At 43.7% G+C, this 24,783-nt stretch overlaps 1 protein-coding gene across 32 annotated transcripts in view; it reads left to right on the top strand.

Moving 5' to 3' along the window:
- The window catches only part of NRCAM (neuronal cell adhesion molecule), a 287,175-nt gene that overhangs the window by 136,318 nt on the left and 126,074 nt on the right, over nt 1-24,783 (top strand). For 31 of the 32 annotated variants that reach the window (XR_006716213.1, XM_045494397.1, XM_045494401.1 and 28 more), the window contains one exon: nt 3,944-4,017. The exons of the other annotated variant lie outside the window; for it this stretch is intronic. The gene's annotated coding sequence lies outside the window, so the exon portion shown is untranslated. The remainder of the gene's footprint in view (nt 1-3,943; nt 4,018-24,783) is intronic. 32 annotated transcript variants of the gene reach the window in all.

Consider the following 24,783-nt stretch of genomic DNA (forward strand, 5'->3'; position numbering starts at 1 on the left):
ATTTTGGTTAAAGGAAATTGAGTTGTTACTTTGTTATTGGAAAAATAATCCTTTCGCAATGATGTATTACCCCATTCTGTCAACCTAGGTGTGTTTCAGAGTGATGAAAGCCCATTGATGCAGTTGTCAAAGCAAGAGTAATGAATGTACCAAAAATTCATTCCCTAGAAATGTTTGGCATAATTGCTGACATGGTAATACAATTAATACGTAGTCTTTTGGTGGTCTTTGCAGAGGCTCGGGGGTTTCAGTCGTCACAAGGAGGTTAAAAATGAGGCCACGTGCTATCAATACACATATATATCAATACACATAAGCAAAGACGAAATAGTTTTCCCCACACAACGTCTGTGGGAAACCACACCCACAGACGTGTGTGTTCTTTTCAGGACACTTTGCCCTGAATTGAATTATACTAAAAGCAATTCAAGTTTATCAAAAGCACCCCATTCCTTGGACTTCTCTTTAAAATCTGTGTTCAAAAATGTCTTCTTCTACACCATACCCAGTGGTATTTTCAGACCTGCCCCTTTTGTGAAACATTGCTAATAAAGGGCATTCTTGGCAGGGGGTCATTGGAATGATAGTGCAGTAGATGTCGCTGCCCGTCGGAGACTGCGGGCCACGGGAGACGCTGGCACCGTCTGTGGTGTGGGGGCTTCCTGCTGACTCCATGTAAATGGAGTCCCCCCATTTACATGCCCCCCATTTACATGCCATTTACATGAGACCTTCCTGCAGGTCTCATCCCTGTGGCCCTCCCTCCTGCCTCCCCAACCCTATGATTCTTGGCTCCCTCAGAGTTTCCCATCAACCTGACCGCCCTTTCCAACAGCTTCTTCTGCTGCTTTCCTCCCCATAAATCTCAGGAGCACCCCATCTCCAGGTTCATCCTGGCCTCTCTCAAAAGCTATGCGGGGAGGTAAAAAAAGTACAAGTTTTGGATTGACTCAGAAGTGGATGTATTACTTGGGAGTCATGGGAGTAGGGTCATTTACTCACCCTCTCTGTGCTTCAGTTCGTGCCTCTCTGTCAAGGTGATGATGACACTTACAGAATTGGTGCGCCACCTGCAGTCTATACACAGGGCCCGGGACACAGTAGCAGCCCATAAAATGTGAGGTCTCTTTCTCTTCCAGGTAAAATTTGGGCAAGATTAATTCTATTGACCTGTGTCTTTCATAGGTCCACTTCCCAGTAGTTAGCTGTAGCCTGAAGTCATCTGTGATAGAGATTTTCAGCAGTAGCTCCACAGCAACGTGTGTAGATGCTTCAAATGCAAGGAGTGGTACCAAGTAGTCGGGGCGACGATTCCCCTAGGAGACTTGGTTCGGCGAACTAAAGCACCCTTTGAGTTTTTGTTGGCCTTGCCATACGCAAAAACTCGTGTTAGAAGAGACTTCAAGAAGGAAGGAACGAGCTACCCTTCTGAGTTGCAAATTCGCCTTACCCTGATTGTTTGGGGGTGAAAGATGGTGATACGTTTTGGCCAGCAACCCAGGAATGCGTACATTTGTGGTTCCCAAAGGAGATACTTGCAGGGGAGACATTGACAAAACAAGACAAATAATGATGTATATTGGCTGAGGCTTTGGTCTTGAGTCCCAGGGCAGAACTCCATTACACTGGTCTAGAAGAGGTGACAGACTCCTTTCCCCTGAGTGAAGTTGGCTTGAAATGACCTGGAAGCAAAGTACTCCCTTAGGTCTGATTCCCTAAGGCCCAAACCGAGGTCAGACATTAACCCAAGGTCCACATCCCTCAGTGGGAAGGGTTTCCCTCATGTCCACTATGGTGCTGGGCAGAGCCAGAAGCGGACCCAGACTGCCCTGGGGGAGAGAAATGGTGGAAAGATGGAGAGACAGCGAGGTGAAGGGGGAGGAAGGAGACAGATCTACGTGCTAACCTGATCAAGTTTCACCTGTAAAGGTGCACTTACTTATGTGTTATACTTTTATCCTCGTTTATATTATTTTATATTCTTACATCCTCACATATCCTCGTATATATATTCTTTTATCCTCTTTTATCCAGTGCATTGGCAGAATATATTACATGTTCCATATGTTTGTTGGATTGACTTGTTACTGTAGACATAACTTCAGATTCTTGCAAACTCCTTCTTACACACCTCAAAAGAAGTTTTTAAATGTGGGAACTAGGGGCACCTGGGTGGCTAAGTCAGTCGAGCATCCCACTCTTGATCTCAGCTCGGGTCTTGATCTTAGGGTCATGAGTTGGAGCCCCATGTTGGGCTCTGTGCTGGGCGTACAGCCTACTTAAAAAAGAAAAAGGTGGGAACTAAATAGAAGTGAAGAAATCCTTGATTACTCTAAAATTGTTTTGTTTTGTTTTGTTTTTTTCTTTCCTAAAATTGGTTTTAATTCCAGGGAGGAATCATTTACCTCAACAACATTTAAAAAAGAATTTTTTTAAATGTTTATTTATTTTTGAGAGAGAGAGAGAGAGAGAGGGGCAGAGTGCAAGTGGGGGAGGGGCAGAGAGAGAAGGAGACACAGAATCTGAAGCAGGCTCCAGGCTCTGAGCTGTCAGCACAGAGCCCAGTGCAGGGCTCGAACCCACGAACTGTGAGATCATGACCTGAACCAAAGTCAGACGCTTAACCGACAGAGCCACCCAGGTGCCCCTCAACAACATTTTTTTTGTCCTAATAAAATGTCATTGCATCAGATCCAATGAAAATCTATGAAGAGTGGTTTTACATGCCATTGAGGTAAAGGTCTTTGCAATTTTACACAGAAAATGTTGTATGGCGCACACGTAAGCAGGAACGTCTGAGATGATTGCACATGTTTTTATCTTATTAATGGAATCTCTTTGCACTTCACAAGTTGCCTTCATATTTCAATGTAGTCGGGAGTTCCTGAATTGACACTTGTTTCTCCTCTCTGAAAGGTTTCTTCAGAGGTCTGATAGTATGACTTCTGTTTCCAAAAATCCAAAGTCCAAAAAGCCACACATCCTCCCTTAGAAAGCCCTGGGTGTCACTGAATTGGTTGTCTAAGAAAATGAGCCCTAATGGACTCAGCTGCGATTGTCTTCCCTGTCCGTGCTGTCCTTTTCTGGCTAGTTCTCAGCTGGAGTATCTGCAAAGGGAGCATTCAGGCTGAGGAACACGGGGAGTTTGGAGCTGGTCGAGCTCTGGAGCTGTCCATAGCTGAGTCTTTGTCACAGCCCCGATAGGGATCCTCCCCCTTGGCTGCCCCCACCATCCCTTTATGACCTTCATTGAGAACTTGGGGGGCCTTCCAAACAAAGTCAAAAGAATTCCTACACTCCTACGTGAAAAAAAATTTTTTTGAAGTTTATTTGTTTATTTTGAGAGAGAGAGAGAGAGAGAAAGCCAAAGTGGGGGAGTCACAGAAAGAGAAGGAGAGAGAGAGAGAGAGAGAGAGAGAGGGAGAGAATCCCAAGCAGGCTCCACACTGTCAGTGCAGAGCCCAATGCAGGGTTTGAACTCCTGAAACGTGAGATCATGACCTGAGCCGAGATCAAGGGTTGGCCACTTAATCCACTGAGCCACCAAGGCACCACCCCCTAAATGAAAAATTTTAAGAATAGCAACAATAATAAGGGAGCCCGCAGCAAGGAAGTATTTTAGCCTCACTGTATAAGTGCATTACAAAACAAAAAATTTTCCATTTTCTGAACTGGAAAGAGGGAACAGGCATGTCGCTTTCGGCTGGGTTGCATTAAGGGGATGGCCACCAGAATTATTTTTAGTCACCTCTCTGCTGTCACTTTTGATTGAAACCAGCAGAGATGTGTTTTGGCACATCTATTCATAATTTGTCTTTCCTTGCAGGGCTCCCCCAGTAATTGTGTTTCCCATCAGGGAGTCAGTTGGAGTTAATGTATTGACAATCTGCTGTGATTGACGATGACTGTCTTGTTAACATTTCCCCCACTCTTCGACCCACAGGGCTACCCTAAGAAGACATTTGGTTTAACGAATTAAAAGAACAACTTCTTCAGACAGGAAGACCTTCTTCAAAGGTAGGGGTTTGTCTTCTGAAAAGGTTTAAGTTAGTATAAAGGGAGTTATACCATAAAATGATCTGATTATGTAATATTATTGCCATAATTATACTCTTCAATCCGAAGCGTATGATGAAAGATGGTAGGTAGGAATATCGATGCGAAAACATGAGTCATACTGCTTATCCAAGAGGATGGATCAAATATACGGGGGAGAAAACCAGCCCTTCGTGTCCTTCCATAGTAATGAGACTTTTGTTTTACTAAATCATGCATCATAAAGTTTAGCAAATAGACACCAGAGTGAACACATTGCTAGTAAGAAATATGTTTCTGAAGGAATTAAAGATTTAAAAGGCTAAGGAATCATTTACAAGAAAAGAGTTTTCCTTTTGATTCAATCATGTATCAGAAAACTCTCCTGAGAATATACTTATCCGCACATGAATTTTTTGTTGTCTCACAATGAAGTCCATGTAATACAAAAGTCTGTTTGGAAACTTTGAATATTACTTTGATATGTGCTTTCTGCTTTGTAAATCAATTTGCCACCCCCGCTGCCCACCACTTTCCCATTTCGGTCAGAATTATCAGCTCTAGAACTGTCTCTTCCCGGCCTGTGATGCCTTCTGAAAAGCCATCTTTTACAGTATTGAATTTGATGAAGGGTATCTTACTTGGAGATCTGGAACATTGTTCTGAGAACTCCATCTCATAAGGAATTTATGAGAGCGTGATTGTTCAGACACTTAGTCCTCTGCCTCATAGGTTTCATTTAATAAATAAAGAGACTCTCACGGACTTTAATTATGAAAAGAAGATTGTCTGCAAGATTTTGAGGTAGGAAAATCTTGTAAGCATGTTGTCTCTTGTCCTTGAGAAATGCCTAAATTGATCCATTCAGATGCCGTTTTCTGTCGAAGAGGAAATGACTCATGCCTCAGTTGAATTTGCTTCCATTGTGTTGTATTAAAACTGACTTCATATAACTAATTACTATGGTGTTTCAAAACACCGCCAGAAATCCCCAAATCAGTAGCCTGGAAACTGAGAACGTTGCTTTGTAAATCAAGTAGTGTATATTTTGTTCGGCTTGAAGAGTTCTTGAAAAGTGAAAATTAGTAAAGACTAGCAAAAGTGCTGAGTTAGACACCTATGACCAATACCAAAAGAGCCTAATTTTGTATCAATGGCTCTTTGAATAGAAACCTCCCTTCGTTAATGTAAAATGACTTACTTTATAAAGTTTTGATACACCTATACACACGTCCTCCAACAAGTGTCTGTGAAATAACACCTACAAGGTAAAACAATGGAAAAGTAAGACCCTTCCATGCTGACAGGGACATGGAAGTCTGGATATGCCAAATCACAGCTGTTAGGAATTAGAAATCATTAGTAACATCATTAAGGAAAGTAGCCTACAAGAAATCGCTAGCGTCACTGGTGAATTACAGCAAGTTCTGTAGGTTATAAACTGTGCGTACCTAGGGGAGATAGAAAGACAGCAAGACCGGGAGCTTATTTGTAAATGGAGGTTTCTAGTAAAAGGGAAAATACATGAAGACCAGGCAAGCGAAGGGACCACTGAAAAGGAGTGTGTGGTGCCCTTGAGGGGGGCCGTGGTAGAGTTCCCTAAAGGGGGTTCTCCGACTTTCAAGGGCACTCTCATGTGGTTTCTAGGGAAGTTTTCCTGGCTGGATGCACTGTGTTCTCTTCATTCATTGTGTGAGGGCTATTTCACTTAAAGTCTTTGAGAGGAAAAAGCGACAAGGTCGAATTCTACCTTTAGGGGTACATTCTCATTGATCTTTTTGGCCAGTCTTCTGTTAAATGACTGAAGTGAACTTTTCGTGGTCAGGAGCCACAGAAAGATCTCATTTTATCTTTGTGAAGAATTTAATCCGGTCGAAACTAAATATGGAGTGTCTTCCCCATTTCTTCCCCTTGTCTCCCTGAAACAAAGGCGCCCTGAAACTTCCCCAAATTCTGAAGCACTCTTGTATTCAGAATGTCCCCCGGCTATTCAAGAATTCAGCCTCTGACATTGGAATAAGAAAGTTTTTTGTAGCTACTTGAGTGTTCAGTATTCTTTCCCACGTTCGCTGCTGTGCCGTGGTATCCGTGAGATGTGAATGACCACCACTGTGGTTTGTGAACCCACACTTCCACACCCACATCCTTCTTTCCGGAAAGTGCTACCCTTACTGATTGGTGTCCAGTCATGTAGAAAAACCATGTTCACCTCCATCATTAACACTGATGTGTAAATTCTCGCCAAGGAAAAGAATACTCTCCATTTCCTCTGCCTGGTTTGAAAACCTTGGGCTAAGATGCAGGACAACTTGGGGCGCCTGGGTGGCTCAGTCGTTCCGTGTCCAGCTTCAGCTCAGGTCATGATCTCAACGGTTCATGAGTTTGAGACCCGCGTCAGGCTGTGTGTGGACAGCTCAGAGCCTGGAACCTGCTTGGGATTCTGTGTCTCCATCTTTTTCCCCTCCCCTGCTCACGCTCTCTCTCTCTCTCTCTCTCTCTCTCTCTCTCAGAAATAAATAAATAAATAAAAATTTTAATGCAGGACAGCCAATGATGGAGTTCTAACAAGCGAACCAGAGCAAAGAGGGGGAAATGCCCCCCAAATCACTGTGTAGAACTGCTTTTCTGTGCTGGCATTTGTGTTAGTGTGGTCCTGGTTGTAACTATCATAAGTCTGAAGAAGAATCGTGCCCTGTTCCACTTTAAGGCACGTTCCCATTTGGCGAGCTGTATAAAAAGGAAAATCTGACAGGCTATGGTAGTTATTAACGATTGGATTAGGTTGATGTTTCAAAAGCTGTTCTTCCCCTTGGCCTCACCGTACTAACTTCTACAAAATTATGTATATACATTAGGAGAAGGGTATTGATATTCTGAGTAGATAATGGTAGAACGGATCACAGTAAAAAGACTTTATCTTATAATTAAGTTGATTTGTGAATGTGCATCAATATTTTGTCACAAAGCACAAGGGGATCACTGTTTTTAATACTGTTTAACAATAAAGAGATCTATCAAAGGGTGCCTGGGCGTCTCAGTCGGTTAAGCGTCTGACACTTGATTTTGGCTCAGGTCATGATCTCACGGCTCTTGAGTCCGAGCCCCGCATCGGGTTCTGCGGTGATGGCACGAAGCCTGCTTGGGATTCTCTCTCTCTCTCTCTCTCTCTCTACCTGTCCCTGCTTGTGCACTCTAAATAAATAAATAAATAAATAAATAAATAAATAAATAAATAACTGAAAAACAACAACAACAACAAAGAGATCTATCAAGGTTTGTCCTCCAGCATCACTGGAAAGCGCAGAAGTTTTGTCTCTTGTTAGTGGACACCAGGCAACTGTGAATGAAGCACATGAATGAAAAGCTCCCGGGGAAGCCTGGGGCTGACGAAAACCAAGCCAGGGATCTCAGTCTCAGCAAAGGATAGTCACCTCTTTATGGTTTGACACCGGCTAGAGCTGACCAGGAATTTGGTCAGCTAGAAAACCAGAAGGATCTTCTTTTGCCCTTGCTGCCTTCCTCCCTCTTCACCCTGACATACGCTGAGGGCCAGGGCCAGGTGTCAGCGCAGTGCCCTCAGTTCTTGAGACCTTAGCACAAGTGGACAGACCCTGCCTTGTGATCGTGGCCACCTTGGGCATGGAATGTTGGCTCCGCACCGAAGTGCCACCTTCCTGGAAGCTGAGAGAGAGAACATTCCGTTTCTCCATCCCGGCATTCTCCGCACTTGCCATCACCATGCGGAGCCTGAGTAACTCCCTGTGACCTGTGGTCAGGGGAAAGCATATTACATCTCACCCGCAGAGTTTCTGTGGGGAGGCTGAATTCTAATGCACGTCCCCATGTTTATCTCCCAGTTGTTATGGCATCTGTGATGGAGATGCCTTTATTGATTACGTTCCTTTTACCCCTTGCATCCTGATCTTCGTAATTCACAGGGGATGCAACCATTTGTCTCTGGAAACTCACCCTAGACCCCCTCCCACTACCCCGGCTGCTCAGTCTGATGGCTGCCTCTGAAGGCTCAGAAAGGTACCCGAGGAAGGACGCCTGGATTCTCTCGTGGGAGGTGGAGGGAGGGGGCGATCAGACAAGGGTGGGAGAGAGGTGAGAAAGGTCACATTGTGTTTGTGTGGCTGTGACAATCATGCCCGTTGTCAGTAGTGGGAACCCTGCAAATGTCCTGTGTTCTTCCCCTCTGCTTCCCTCTGTGGTCTGGTGGACAGAAAGATCTGCTTGGGATCTGGAAGGAGAAAATTGCCTGAGTCACTCCCATACAGGAAATGTGTAGCGACTTAGTGCTTATACACCAGAGGGTTGGTGCGGTGACCTTTGCAAATAGCTCTTTGCAGATACTTACTGGGTCAGATTTGTTCTCCCTGGTGCGCTTGTGGCTTAGTTTTAAATGTTTAAAACACTTCATTTTAAATGTGTAGAGCTAGAGCAGGTGGTGAGGTGAGGCCAGATCAATGGGACTTTAACTTGGGCGTTCACTGAAACGACCAGAACCTAGAACCGTCCCACTAGGGCGGGGGTCATTGCCCTGTGACCCTTGTTCCCAGCAAACACAAGCTCTGCCGCAATAGCTCTGCCCCTGAGAGGAAGCCTGTTCAAAATGATAATTAGAAATGGTATTCTTCGGGGCGCCTGGGTGGCTCAGTTGGCTGAGTGTCTGACTTCGGCTCAGGTCATGATCTCGCAGTTCGTGGGTTTGAGCCCCATGTCGGGCTCTGTGCTGACAATTCAGAGCCTGGAGTCTGCTTTGCATTCTGTGCTTGTCTCCCTCTCTCTCCCTGCCCCTTCCCTGCTCATACTCTGCCTCTCTCTCTCTCTCTCTCTTTCTCTCTCTCAAAAATAAACATTGCAAAAAGATTTTTTTTAATTAAAAAAAAAGGGCATCCCTCGTTCGTTCAGAATTATGATCTTTATGTCCAGCAACCTCATGACCAAAATTAATGTTTACTGAACATTCTGGACTACCACCAACCGAGTGGGATAACACCAGAAAGCCTTGGAGTGTTCGGGCCCACAGTCTGCGCACACAAAGGTAGAAATGTGTGTCTAAACTGCGGGTGCTTTTATCAGACCCTTCCTTCCAGCATCTGGACATTTCATCCCTGGCTGCTTTTGGAGGGAGTTGAATCCTGACAGGACGGTTATCTAGGGAACTACCCAGGAGGAAAATGAAGCCCAGTGTGGAGCAGGAAGCCAGGCCCAGGCCCCTGCTGGTGATGCAGTATGTTGCTGTCACATCTGACTGCATACACAAATAGATGCTTAGGCTATTTTTTTTTTTTAATTTTTAATTCTTTTTTTTTTTTTTTTTTTTTGCTTTGCTTGGCTTTGTTTTGTTTTATTTTGCCTTTTCACGACAGCCTCTGTTTTGCGAGGCAGAGAAAAAAAAAATCTCTTGCGAGGCTTCGAGTTTTCATATCTGCAGAAGGCGTTTCTTACGGCTTTTGTCTAACTTAGCTGGTCTGTAAAGCGTCTTTGTTTCTGGTTGACTGTTGCAGACGGCAAGTCCATAAACTAGCACGAAGACAGGAGAGAATGATTGCTATTGAAAGAGTCGAGTAGGATATGGTGGTGAAAAGGGTTTTGTCTCTGGCGGCACGGAGCAAATCCACATTCATATTGCTGCCTTCGCGTTCGTTAGCATGCACGGTTAAACAATAGGGCAGGCCAGCCGACGTGGTGGCGTTGATTAATGCATTCCTTGAACGTGCTGATTAATGTGTTCCTGCCGCACGTCCTAAGCCGAGACTGCACCTGAGGTGTGCGGGATGGGCCTCCTCGCCGGCGGCTGGGTGACTCGCATGGGGCCATGTGCTCATGGGCCTTGCGTGTGTACGTTTCACACCAGTGCCGTTGCGAATACAGCCACAGATCTAGCAGACTTCTTCCGGAAATACTGGCCTCTCACAAAAGCGTTCTGCCCTACAATCTAGCCAGAGACTCTATATAAACTGTGAAGTTCATAGAAGGAATGCCCTTCCGGCTGAACAAGGGCTTGGTGCCATCCGCGTGTCCTGTGGATGATCCCACCCTGCTTTTTCATTTTTGTCGTTCTCAACGTTTTTGTAAAGGGAAAAGGCTGAAAATACTTAGAGAGGGCAGTTTTCACTTGAATAAATGCAGGAAGATATATGCAGATGGACACTTGGTGAACTTGGCATCTCGGTTGGACACCTGCTCTTCCCAGGGACAGGGATTCCCATTAGCCCAGAGAGGGTAATTCCCTTTCCAGTCGGCTTCCTTCGGGGCTGTGACTTTCCTTGCTGTGTTATGGATTCCATCAAACCACTTATTTTTTCCGTAGACGTTGTTTCCAGAAGGGCTCATCTCTTTGGGGTTCTGCCTGGCTAATGCTTCGAAACAGATGAGCCTGTGAAATTTTTTATTTGATTAGTATCTTTTAGTTGTTTATTTGAGACATAAGAATTCTATTGCTACCTTAAAAATTTTCCGATCAACCCTACAATTCTCAGCAAGATGGCAAAAATGATGAGAAAGCCATGTTCTCAAATGATGAGAGAATGTCTGATTGTAGAAGAAATGGTTCAGTGGTATTGCCCGCTGTGGCTTGAGGGCTCCAGCTAGGAGGCATTTTTCTTTAACGCTTATTTACTTTTGACAGAGAGAGAGAGAGAGAGAGAGAGAGAGAGAGAGAGCACGTGAACAGGGTAGTGGCGGAGAGAGAATGAGACAGGATCTGAAGCGGACTCTGCACTGGGAGTGGAGAGCCCAGTGTGGGGCTCAAACTCACAAACCATGGGATTATGACCAGAGCCAAAATCAGATGCTTAACAGAGTGAGCTACCCAGGCGCCCCTATGGGTCATCTTAATAGAGGAAACCATCAGTGCTATTGAGAAAAGCTACTTTCAACTTTGGAAAAGCCAAGTGAACGAGTTCCTCCTGAGCAAGTGGGGCCTTATGGATGAGAGGATTACCATATGAAACTATGATATACAGAAGTGGTGAAGTCACCAGTATTTATCCCATTTAATTATTGGCATGAAATTAATGGCGAAGGATGACATTCTGAGATTTTCAGGAATAAGACTTGAGTGAAGATGCTTTATTCCATTTAGACTTGGTAATGACAAGACCATTCTAAGGTCTACTTTGGCGGTTCATAGAATACGTGACTTGTGTTATTTGCCTAATGACATCTAACCCCCAACCTACTATGTTTTAAAAATGCTTAGTTATGTCTGTCTCACAAGGAATAGCTGTTGAAAATAAAGAAGTAAAATACCAAATCACTCCCTCGGCATTGGTATACATAAGCTTCTCGTTTGAAACTCGAGGGACACAGAATATGTGTTTAAATCCTTATAATGATGTGGAAGGCATATTTGGGCAAACTCATCAATTTGATTTTCAGAGGGCCTTTAATTATATGATACGTTTCAAAGAGAAATGCACCAAAATAACTAAGAGGGGCTTCCCATTTGTGATTAGACATGCATTTTCTTAGTGTGCTTCAGTTCCACAAGAATTGAAGGGGTAAACAAAGAGAAGCAGGGAACATGATTAATCCGTTTTTCTGCAAAGCTTTTGATACTGTACTGAATAAAAGCTTTGCTGACAGAAGCTGTTAGCCTGGTGAAGGAGAGGCCATAGGAACAGGTTATGAAAGGAGAGAATGGAAAACAGAGAACAATCCACATGGAGGAGATCATGGGAAGTGGTTTCTGCAAGTTTGTATTTATTTTGTTGTCACTAAGCACAGAAAACACGTAGTTAAGGTAGTTTCTTAAATGGCTTTGTTCCTGGGGGAAAAGAAAAAAATAAAGCAAAACAAAAACAAAAAACCAAAAACACCGAGAAAGAATTTAATGAATGTTAACTAGACAAAACTACTGTAATTAAATTATCCAAAGGACCTGGAAAATACATCTAAGTTCCAGGTGTCCTGTAAAATATTTCTTTGTTGAGTACCATTTCCCTGTTTTAGAGAATCCAACTACAGATATGGTTTAATAGTTTTTTTAAAAAAAAAGGTCTTCAAGTTGATTTGTTGTGCAAAATAATAAATTATCTGGTACATATTTTTTTTTTCAACGTTTATTTATTTTTGGGACAGAGAGAGACAGAGCATGAACAGGGGAGGGGCAGAGAGAGAGGGAGACACAGAATCGGAAACAGGCTCCAGGCTCTGAGCCATCAGCCCAGAGCCCGACGCGGGGCTCGAACTCACGGACCGCGAGATCGTGACCTGGCTGAAGTCGGACGCTTAACCGACTGCGCCACCCAGGCGCCCCTCTGGTACATATTTTTGAAGGCTCTTAAAAGTGCTCGTGCCATAGAAGGAAAGGAAAAAAATAAATACGTCTTAGCCTCGTGCACCATCCTGGGTACTCAGTTCATGCTCTGTAAACATTTGTTTTTTTTTGTTTGTTTGTTTTTTTTAATTTTTTTTTTTCAACGTTTATTTATTTTTGGGACAGAGAGAGACAGAGCATGAACGGGGGAGGGTCAGAGAGAGAGGGAGACACAGAATCAGAAACAGGCTCCAGGCTCTGAGCCATCAGCCCAGAGCCCGACGCGGGGCTCGAACTCAAGGACCGCGAGATCATGACCTGGCTGAAGTCGGACGCTTAACCGACTGCGCCACCCAGGCGCCCCTGTAAACATTTGTTAAACGAAAATGAAATACCTGTTATGGGCCAAAACCAGAAATCATCCCTAAAGAAAACTTGGTCCTTGATTTTCTCTCTTGGTCTCTGGTTACCCAGAGCCACTTTATGGGCAATCAATAGGCATTTTCATTTTCCTGAAAACAAACCTTTGAACACTAGGATTTTCTTTTCTGTCGAACAATACACAAGTTCAGTGAGAAAGCAGATTTCAAATATCTATGTTATAATAGACTGATTTGTCTAAATTATTTTTATTACTGAAATATAGCTGCCTTGATCCAGTAAGTGCTGGAGTGAACATGGGAAGGGCCTGGAAAGATCTTTGTTTGGTGAGCAACTAGAAGACTTTCTTTTATAAAACACCTTCTGGGGCGCCTGGGTGGCGCAGTCGGTTAAGCGTCCGACTTCAGCCAGGTCACGATCTCGAGGTCCGTGAGTTTGAGCCCCGCGTCGGGCTCTGGGCTGATGGCTCAGAGCCTGGAGCCTGTTTCCGATTCTGTGTCTCCCTCTCTCTCTGCCCCTCCCCCGTTCATGCTCTGTCTCTCTCTGTCCCAAAAATAAATAAACGTTGAAAAAAAAAATTAAAAAAACAAAAAAACAAAAAAAAAACAAAAAAAAACACCTTCTCTTCAGCTGAGAGTCAAACACAGTTCTTCACTAGTAGAATGTTCAGTAACACTGAATGACCTATGGGGCCATTGCCGATATCTGAACCTAGAATCTCACCACTTGATTGAGAATAAATCAAAGTTTATTCTGTAGTTATTTAGGCTTCATGAATACAAATAAAATACTACTTATGAGACTTGCATATAGTAGGTCTGGTGACCATCTTCATTAATAAACATTATTGGTTGCTTTTTCTATGTAGGGAACCATGAGAAGTTCTGATAATGCAGCCTGCATTATAAAATATGGCTCATGCCCTCAGTGACTCATACCCTTTAGTTATATACATATAAATAGACTGTTCACAGGCTCATGTATGTGGTAGGAATACACATAAAAAGAAAGCACAGAGTAGCATTATTGACTGTTCAATGTACAGACTGAAAGTGCTCTGGGAATTCAAAGGAGTGGTGACCAATCACTAGATGGAGATTGACAAAGATTCAAATCATGCCTGATTTGAACTTGAACTGATCATTGAAGGAAGAATGGTTCTAAAACTAGTCCAGAAAAATTAAATTGAGTGGGGGAAACAGCCAAGTCTTGAGCAGAGGAGGGAGAGATTGCCATGTAGTATTTACATGGCAAAAGGAAAATAGCCACTTTATTTTTTTATTTTCTATTAAAAATTTTTTTAAAATGTTTATTTTTGAGAGGGAGAGAGAGACAGAGTGTAAACCAGGGAGGGGCCTAGAGACACACACACACACACACACACACACACACACACACACAGAATCTGAAGCAGGCTCCAGGCTCTGAGCTGTCAGCACAGAGCCCGACACAGGGCTCAAACCCATGAACCACGAGATCATGACCTGAGCCGAAGTTGGACACTTAACCGACTGAGCCACCCAGACACCCCATGGTAAACCACTTTAAAGCAGAAAATAGACCTAAGAAAGGAGCGGCTGAAAGTGACTTTGGAGAGGTGTTTGTTCCTTCCTTCTTTCTTTAATGAATGAATAAACGTTTGTTCATTCTTTCATTCATTCTTTCATGAGCTGCTGTATTTCAGATATGATCAAAGGGTCACAAGCAAACTATACATGAATTGCAGTGTGGTGTAATTAGCCCCAAAAGAGTAAAAATTACATATATGTGTATATATTTATGTCTGTGTCTATATACATATAAAGGTGTAATGTTGATACAGAGGCAAATGAGATAGCTTTGCAGGCAAATCCTTGAGCAAGAACACTGAAGATGAGCTGGCATCTTGAGGCAGACGTGGAGAAGGACATCCCCGCTGTGGGAAGAGGCACAGTAGATACCACTAGAAGCCTTGCGGTTGATGCACTCACTTCAAGTGCACTGGTGTGACCCAAAGTGAAGACGTCAGAGGTACTGTGAAGGCACGATGGAGAGTATTGTCTGGACCAGGAGTTTGGGATAGCTCGTGGGATCTTATGTAAGGATCGTGAGTAAGGGAGTCACGTGATCAGATCTGAGTATAGAACAGATACCTTGGTGACTGTATGTAGCACAGATGGGTGAAACTAGAAGCTGGAAACGCACAGGAGGCGAGAGGTGATGAGCTGGGGGAGCCTGACACAGGGTCCCAGTGGAGAAGACACCTCACAGTGTATTGAATGGACCTGTATGCCAGTTAGGAACGAGAAATGACAAAGAGCCAGACCTGATCTCTGGCTTGAGAGATGGGGTGGATGGCGGTGCTATCAGGCAGAATGGAAAAGGCAGAAAGGCTGCTCTCGAGAAGAAGATAGAGTTCTGTTGTAAATACGCTAAGTCTGAAACGCGTGATTGTGAATATACTGCGCTGAGTTTGAATTCTGTTCACTTATGAACCTGTCACGTTCTTGAATGAGACGTGACGTCTGCCCAACCATTGTTTTGAGAAAGTTCACCTGGCATCAGTATTTTAGGACACTTTAGTGAAAGTCCATTAAAGATGAAGAAAGCAGGTAGGTGAGTAGTGCTGGGGTGGCCGCATGAGGACAGAGACCCCAGAATGAGGAGAGAGGCCCGGAGAATGACAAGCAAACATGCCAGGAGTCATTGCCTTTCGTTGTCTTGTTTAAATTTCACTGAGCCTTTGCCCCGTTGTTCACAAACACAATCTTCGTGGAGACATCTCTGCCTTAGGTGAGCTTCCTCTCTGGAGCTCAGAGACCTGGGTGGGCAGCAGCGAAAGGCGGTCATCCCAGGTTGTCCTCGGAATTAGGATGCTTGTTTGAGGAAGGGGGAGTGGTTTCCCCCAGACCACGTGCGAGAAGAATTAATGCCATCAATCATGTCCAAGAGAAGAACTGGCTGTAGAAACCAAAAGGTCAAAAACTCTTATTAACCGAAAGACCTAGAATGTACACAATTCAGACTGAAATGACTTTCTCAGAGAGCGATCTGAACAAAGAAAATTTTGCCAAGGGCAAAGCTGAAGGAAAACAGTACATAGCATTCCCAAGGGTCACTGGAAACATTTTTTTGAAGCAATAACATGAGACAATATGTCATTATTACTAAGCAGACAAATTTGAGCCCAGCGTAAGGGGAAAGAGCTGCATTGTTTGTTTCTCTTTCTGTTCTTGCTGTGTTCCTGGTGGTGGCTTTGTTTGTCCCACGGTCACTATTGGAAAGGGTGCTCAGTTCGACACATGCCAAATGACTGAGGTGGTATTTCCACGAAACATTTCCATTTTAATAATTCTTTCATATTTGTAGATGAAAAACGGCTTAACCCTAGGGCATGTGCGAAGATGAATCACAAGGCTCAGAAATTTTGTCCTCAAGTGATGCGTTGGCCGCAGAGGGAATTCATGTGTACTCATGGACAAATTCTGGCATAATTAATGCCTCAAATCATAATTTTAAATGCCCAAATCATAATTTACATTCATAAATTTTTTATTTTGAGCTCCTGGGTAATCACAACTCATACCACTGTCCATTCATCTTCTATGCAATCAATCACATGGAAAAGAACTATCGATTTTTAAAAATAGAAAAATTAACTGATTTTCCTTATTTCTCATCTACACAGGATAAGCAGAGAAAAGTCCCCAAATCTGATGTGTCACTCCTTTCATTTAATCCAGGCTCATGGCGTGAGATAGCCAACAATCGTGTGGTTCATGCAGGGGTGGGGGGCACCCAGCCTGCTTCTCTTTTGTAGCTGAACCGTGTCTAGTCTTGTTCCTGATGACCCCCGGGTGCCTCGTACCAACTCCTCATTAGTTCCTGTTCTAGAAGTCACATTGGTGACCCAAGTGGGCCATGGAACCTATTTTCTGGAAAACTATCTAATGCTTTAAAATTGTTCTGTCAGTCTTGTGTGTGGCAAGATGCTTCTGATTTGTTTTCCACTTTTTACTTGCCTTGTTTTCAATCTGGCTGGCCTATAACACACTTCGGCACCTGTAGTGAAATTACATTTATCCTCAGCCCACAATATGTTTCCTGAAAAAAAGGAATGGGAGATGTTTGTTACGATATACAATGGCACTCTTTTTCAAATTGTTCAAATGATACAGAATTCTTTGCCAGTGATGTTAGAGGGTTCATTACAATTTAAATTCATTTTTTTTAATCAAAAGTATGCTTTCTCTTGTTGGCATTATATAGCTTCTTCATTGTAATTAATGTTTTACGTCTATAGAATATGGAGAATCTTCTGCTGTTCCCTTTTTTATTTTTATAAAGAATTATTTTTAATGCAATTTTATGAGTTACCAAAATCGAGTTATATGAAATATACAATTCAATGGAAGTACAATTTGTTTCCTAAATAAAATGTAAAATAAAGCAATTTGTTTCCTAAAAAAGAGTTTTTGTTATGAGTTGACAGTATTATATTTTGGCCAAAAGTATTTGAACTTAAAGACAATTCTTTTTCTTGCCTGTTCCCCAGTGTCACGGATGTGATGCTTGGGGACAAGGCATCAGGCACAGTGCGTGTAGACTAAAGGTCTTAGGAGATTAAAAAAAAAAAGACATTCTTTTTCACCGTTGACCTTCTATTGACTCATAAGGCATTTTAGTGCCACAAAATGAGCACCATAATTTCAATTTTACAATACATTTAAAGAGAAAAAAAAAAACCCTCTATATTGTAAGCCCAGATTGGATACAAATTTTGTTTCCTCCTGGTCTGTGTGCCTTAACCAGGGTGGACCTTGGCCGTTCTTCTTTGAAATTACTCATGTGGCCTGTTCCTGTTTCAGTGTTGCCCCGAGGTGAACCTGACATGGAGTAAGTCATTTTCTTGAAAGGTCTCAACTTACCCAGGGATACGTTTGTCTAATGCTTCTCTGTTTTGTTTCCTATGTGTCTGACATGATGGCCTTTTTAGAAAATAGATGTTTGTTGTAAAAATAGCATCTGGGATCCGCTAAGGCCATGTTCCATAAAGACAAATTAGTTTAATTTCATATATTTTAATGTCTTCCCAATGGTGATGGCCCTTTTCAATATTTAATACGGTAAAATTAACACAATGTTACAATAACAGTTGACAGTAATCAAAGCAGTGTGTGTGTGTGTGTGTGTGTGTATACATATATATATACATATATATGTATATGTACATACATATGTATGTGTGTGTGTATATATATATATATATATATATATATATATATATATAGGTTTATTTTTTGGTTTAAGTTTATTTTATTTTTTATTTTGAGAGAGGAAGAGAGAGAGAGAAACCCAAGCAGTGTTAAATTTGTACGCAGACATTAATATATGACTAGTGGAACTGAATGTTCCCACTAAGACCTATTCTGAAAACCATTATGTTCGACTGTAAAAACAGTCACCACTGATGAGACTTACCAAGTGCCAGACATGTTCTAAGCACTGTCCACATCATTCTGTAACTGTCTTCATTTTATGGATGAAGTAACTGGAGTTCACATAGCCAGGAACATACGGCTAGTGAATGGCAGAGCAGGGATTCAAACCAGGTTAGTCTAATTCCAGAGTGATGTGCTTCACCACCCACACCTCTGTCTGAGTGGGAGATGTGCCCACCGAGTGCTTAATTAGCTCACAAGGGAAGCCCTTGGCCTTGGAGCTCTGGTCAGTGTGCTGTGTGTACATGACAAATAAAGTCTCGTATGGAAGTCAAAGCTATTACCCTGCCGCCCATTCACATCAAATAATAAATCTGAAGGCTGTCACGGCTGTTACACTGCACCTGTGGTTCTAAATATCCATTCCATGTTCATGCACCTTGTATGGAATAAATGTCTGCTACAGAAAGAGAAAGAAAAAACAACTCTAGGCCAAATGATGCAATATGGTTGGAAATGCCTGTCCGCAGCAAGGTGGCTTCATAGTTCTGGGCATTCCTTTCGCTAGTGTGGCTGACCATATCTGGAACAAAATGTTTTTGGAATTTTGGTGGCAGTGTGGTTTGCTCGCAGGTATGACATTTGTCCACACTAATAGAACTTGCTTTTTGTCCCTTGTCGTCCGCTGACACCTCTCCCTTCCTAGAGCTCTTCCCCGGGAACCTCTGTATGTGCCCTTCACACAGGATTTCAAGGGCGGATCACTGTCTGCTGCTTCTCAAAAGAAGTGACCTGAGAGGCGCCTGGATGATTCAGTCGGTTAAGCGTCTGACTCTTGGTTTCAGCTCAGGTCATGATCTCACGGTTTTTGAGTTCAAGCCCCAAGTCAGGCTCTGCACTGACAGCGTGGAGCCTGCTTGGGATTCTCGCTCTCCCTCTCTCTCTCTGCCCCTCCCTCCCTCTCAAAAATAAATAAATAAACTTAAAAAAACAAAAAGAGAAGTTACCCGATACGTGCTTTAGATGTCACTTCCTCCTACTCTTTACCTGGCTTCTTCCCATCCTGACCTAGTGTTTGTATTTTAACAGAAGAATCTAGAAAATAAATGGCCTTGAAGATCTAAAGGAAGGAAAAATAGTTCATCTCTTTAGACCCAAGTCGTATAATCCCACACTGAGCTTTTATCCATTTTGGACAGGGGAGCCTGGCCCCACAGATCCCTTAAATCACTACACAGTAAAACTATCTACTCATAAACCTCCTGCTTCCTTAGATTTTAATAATCTCAGTGAGGCCTTTTAGACAACAATCACAATAAACATGTACTTTTTAAATATGATCACCAGTCATAAAGGATGGCTTGGCAACATGCATTTTATTTAAATTTTTATTTCATTTTATTAATTATCTCTTTATTTCCAAGTGATTCATTCTGGATATTACTCACCTTTTTCTGTATCCTAATTAAGTTTGCATAAAGCCAAAGCTCTTACCCTGTCCTCGCCCTTATTCTTCTCCCCTGATTCTGCGCTTGGGCCATTGGCCCCTTGACATCTCTTGAACAAGCTAGGCACGCTCCCACCTCAGGGCCTTTGCGCTGTGGTCTCTTCTGTCTGGAACACTCTTCCTATGTATGTCCCCATAGCTTGCTGCCTCTTCTTCAGGTCTTTGCTCAAATACCACTTTCTGGTGAGCTAGTTCTTGATGCTGTGGTGAGCAAGTGTGCTTGGGCACCCGTACACCCCCACATGCGCGCGCGCGCGCACACACACACACACACTTTGGAACCCCCTATCTCCCTCTCTCGTTTTATTTTTTTCTTCGTAGCACTTACGACCTAGCAAACTGTGTAATTTACAATTTGTTTTGTTACTGTCTGTCTCTCTCCGCGGGAGTCATCAAGTCCATGAGGGCAGGAACTTTTGTCTGCTGCCTTCGTTACTGAATTCCAGCACCAGGAATATTGCCTGGCATGTAGTGATGCTTCATTTGCTCAATGAATGAATGAATGAAGGGAGGAATGCATGCTTACGGAAATCTAAAGTTTCAGCCCTTTGTCAGATAATGTCATTAGCTGAATAAATCCTGCCTCGCTTTTGTGTAACAGTGACTTCCCAAGGTTCAGAAATGTCATAGTGTAGACTTCGGCTTACTCACAGATTCTGCTAAGCTGGAGGAGAGGGTAGTGTGACTTTCCATTGTTAAATGCGGAGGTGGAGTTGGAAAACAATCAAAAGAAATGTTCCTCTCGTTTTTTTGGAGCAAATGAACAAATCTAGCATTTGTTTTTGGGAGAACAAATGCTCTCCGCAAAGAACAGAAACTGTTCCCCAAATCTTTGAAGTATGTCACTGATCCTTTAACCAGTAGCTAGAGAAGCGAGGACCCTAGTGACAAACACGGGCTTTGTGGGGATAAAAGCTAATCATAAGTTTACAAAAACTGATTGGGCATTTGCCTTGTGACTAATTCCTGGCAGTGACACAGAGGAGGCTCTGAACTGGCCCAGCCACACATATTATAAGTAAAGACCCTTGTCCTCAAAGATGTTCAGTTTTTTGCGTAGTGCTCTCTTTTAGATTAAAATAATGTATTGCTCAAGATATAAATAACATTAAGGATTCTGCCAAAGACATAGTAGTTTGTATACTGGCAGAGGGAAGTAGATATCTTGGGGGAGAGGGATTATCATTTTTTGGTTTCAGAGGGTTTTTTTTTTCTGTAATTCATTTAATTTGCCAGTTGTCAAACCACAAGAGACTGTATGAATTAGAATAATGTTCCTAACAACCTCCCAATCACTGGGTCTGTGTTTTGTGGCGTGAACATTGACACTAGCATGCTTCCTATCAATACAATAAAAATCTTTGTCAGTCCCCAACACCCGCCCTGATGCCGCATTCACGCAGTGACCTCAGGATGCTAGGAGCCCTCCTAGAACCTCCCTGTCCCTTAAAAACATACCCCAGCTGGTTGGCTAGTACCTAAACTTCTGCCAGAGCTGGTTTCCTTGATCACCTTTTTTTTTTTTTTTTTTTTTGATGTTTATTTATTTTTAGAGAGACAGAGCATGAGCAGGGGAGGGGCAGAGAGAGAGAGAGACACAGAATCTGAAGCAGGCTCCAGGCTCTCAGCTGTCAGCACAGAGTCAGACGCGGGGCTTGAAATCACAAACGGGGAGATCGTGATCTGAGCCAAAGTCAGATGCTTAACTGACTGAGCCACCCAGGCGCCCCCTTGATTCACTTCTGTATTTATTGTGCTGCATAGCTTCAGTCACTTATCAGCGATGGGGGGGCGGGGACAACTTGTATTGTCTATATAGTGTCCCATATGCCAGGGACTTTAAGCTTTGATTCCTGCCAGAGCGAAACCTCAGGGGTCTCATCTGTAGGCAGTGCCTCAGTGGTGCCATATTTCAGCTCTTTCCAGGGAAAGATCTCCCCAGTACCAGACGGGAGAGAGAAAAGCTAGCACCTGTGTAAGAAAAAGTGCATGACTGCGAAGTGCAATAGAGAAACTTCCTCAGGTTCCTAACTTTCTGGAAATCTGGTCTTGTCCACTAGTTGCAAAGATGGAAAGGATGCCAGTTGCTTGAAAACCTGTGGTTCTCTGACTAATTGCCTGTTTTTTTTCAGTCCTTCTTAAGGCTTGGAAGTGTGTGCAAGTGTATCAGGCAGAAGCTTAGATTCCTGTCAGTAACCGTGTGAACCACAGTTAGCCTTTGCTTCTTGTGGACCACAATCCTGGGGCCCTCCTTCAGCAGGCTCTGGCGAGCCCTTCTCAAATAAAGTCATGTGCAGAATCCCACGTTATAAACCAGAGAGGAGCCCAGCTGCTCCAGACGCCCTTTTCTGAAGCCTCCCCTCAGTGCCCTGATGAGGCTTTGCCCCACGATGCTATGCCCCGACATAGGACACTGACCGCAGTGGGGGACACTGACCGCAGGACACTGACCACAGAGGTACTGTGGTGGGTGTCACAAATGCTCTTCTCCATCCACGGAAACAAGGATGGTTTAGCTTGTTTTCAAGGGCACAGGTTCAAGAGTCAGACAGCTTACTCAGCACGAGTCCTGGTTTTGCCAAAAGCGCGTACGAACCATGGAGGAGTCACTTAACCACCGTGGACCTCACTTTCCCGGTCTGTAGGATGGAAGACATCTGGTTTGGGAGAGGCGGAAGAGACTTAACATATGAAAAGGACCAGGTATAGAGTAAGCCCCCAGTAAGAAGGAGCTGTTTTAAAAGTAAAACTAGGGACACCTCGGTGGCTTGGTTGGTTGAGCATCCGACTTCAGCTCAGGTCATGATCTCATGGTTTGTGGGTTCGAGCCCTGCCTCGGGCTCTGTGCTGACAGCTCGGAGCCCGGAGCCTGCTTCGGATTCTGTGTCTCCCTCTCTCTGCCCTCCCCTGCTCATTCTCTGTCTCTGTCTCTCTCTCTCAAAAATAAATAAACATGATAAAAAAAATTTTAATTTAACAATAAATAAAATAGAATCCCAGGTGATACAGGATTCTCCCATTTTAGAAGAGGAAAAAGTGAAACTAGTGGATGTAGTAAGGGCGGAAAAAATTTGAAAGTCTAGCAGGTCTTTAAACACCTTCTCTCCTACTCTTAACCCCCTTGTCATGAATAGTTCGGTCCCAAATTATATATGTGTAGTAATCATGGCCCTTTTGGCTATAGACAAAAAGTTTCTTATGTATGGTGATGCAAATGTGGGTTTAAGGGATGCTAATGTTATAATGAGCCAGAAGTTAATGAACAGGAAACTGAACAAGAATAGAGCAGACAAATTGGCACCAGAGCTGGCTTCAGGGCAGGAAGTATAAAATACCCAGCATGTCCAGAAAAGGGGAAATGATTCGGAAGACCAGAGGGTGGGCTGGCCCAGGGGCTGCTTCTGGATGGGCGGAGAACAGACATGCCTGCGTGCTGAAAGGAAGAACACCAGCGCATGTCCCACCCCGCGCCCCAAACAAGCAGAGTTGGTGATGAACTTCCCGTGCACTTTCCCATCCCGTCTGCCTCAGCCCTTGAATCCATTTATTTTGTCTTGTTTACTCTTGGTTCGAATGTGTTAGTTCGGTTGCCCGGGGAGATTACAAATTTCCTAAGGGCAGAGACAGTGTCTTCTGCTTTTTATCCCTCTCCCAAAAAGGGTTCTCACATAGCAGGTACATGTGTATAAGAAGGCAAGGTACAGAGGGGGCACGGGGGTGGCTCAGTCGGTTAAGCATCCGACTCTCGGTTTCGGCTCAGGTTGTGATCTCACGGTTCGTGGGTTTGAGCCCCACATCGGGCTCTGCGCTGATGGCACGCAGCCTGCTTGAGATTCTCAATCTCTCTCGCTCTCTCTCTCTCTCTCTCTCTCCCTCTCTGTCCCTCCCCCACTCACACACACTCCCCCCCCCAAAGTAAATAAATTTAAAAAAAAAAACTTAAAAAAAATAAGACAAGGTACAGAGAAAAGTGGAAGCCACTTTAGGTATTTTAAACAAGGCAATGGATTGGAAAAGCTGGAGCTGCAAAAAAAAAAAAAAAAAAAGAGAGAGAGGGAGGGGTGTGGAGGTGCAAAAAGGACTGAGAGGTGATACCTAGACCAGAAGCGGCTGACATCCCTGGGCTGGAGCCCATGAACTTGCTCTCGCTTTTGCACGTGGGTTACAGACGTGTGCATTTGATTCTGGACATACTCAAGAGGTGCTGTCTTGACCAGGGTTGGAACCAATAAATAGTGTGCTGTTCCTTCCTGGGCTGCTGGAGTCCAGAATCACACCTGCCCCACTGTGTCTGCGGCACCTGCCATCAACTGCCTCGTTCTGGGTCCGTGTCTGCTTTCGTGTCTGGGTCCGGGTCTGCTTTCGTGTTGCCCACCGGTACCTCCAGTTAGCACAGCCACATGGAAAGACAGTTGGGAAAGGAGTGTGGGGATTTCATTTGCAAACTCCAGGCCCCAGGAGAACAAAGCACAGTGGGGCAGCGTGGGGATGGGGAGGGGGCTGAAAGGCAACATTATCATGGAAACAGCACTCGACCTAGAATCACAAGACCTGAAACCAAGCCCAACTCTAACTGTGATCTTGCACGTTACTTAACCTCTCTGCACCTCCGCTCTCTTGCTGGTAAAATGAGACTAGCAATAGTTAAGTACTAGGTGACAGACGTGGCAGGGGTGTGGGGGAAGGGCGAATGAGACAACGCATATGGAAACCAGTTAGAAATGTTGAAGATCTGTGTAAATATTAGTTCCTTTACCTAGACCCGTTGGCAATGATCGGATTCACTGCTTAGGAGACAGTCCTAAGGGCTTTTTTATAAACTTAGAAAAGACTTCTGCTAGTCTCTCCATTTACTCCATACACTTCGACTTCCTTTATGGTGTAAGGAAGCCTCACTAAATTGGGGGACATGTGAGATCAGGGGTGCCTGTCAATTTAGCAGATTAAAAAAAAATTAACAATTCTCTTTTGATGGGTCACATCCAAAGATAAGCAGCTGAGCCCTCTCCGCAGCAGGAAGGAAGGGCAGCTAGCCTTGGGTTACACAAATGAACTTATTAAGCGGATTTATAAAGCCATCTAGTTAATCAGAAAGGAGGGGAGTGAAAAGAGCCTTTCTTAGCCAAGCCATGATCGCCTGCTGGACAATTAGAAGCACAGTTTTCATTAGA

The sequence above is a fragment of the Leopardus geoffroyi genome, chromosome A2 (assembly GCF_018350155.1).
Source record: "Leopardus geoffroyi isolate Oge1 chromosome A2, O.geoffroyi_Oge1_pat1.0, whole genome shotgun sequence".
NCBI lineage: Eukaryota > Metazoa > Chordata > Mammalia > Carnivora > Felidae > Leopardus > Leopardus geoffroyi.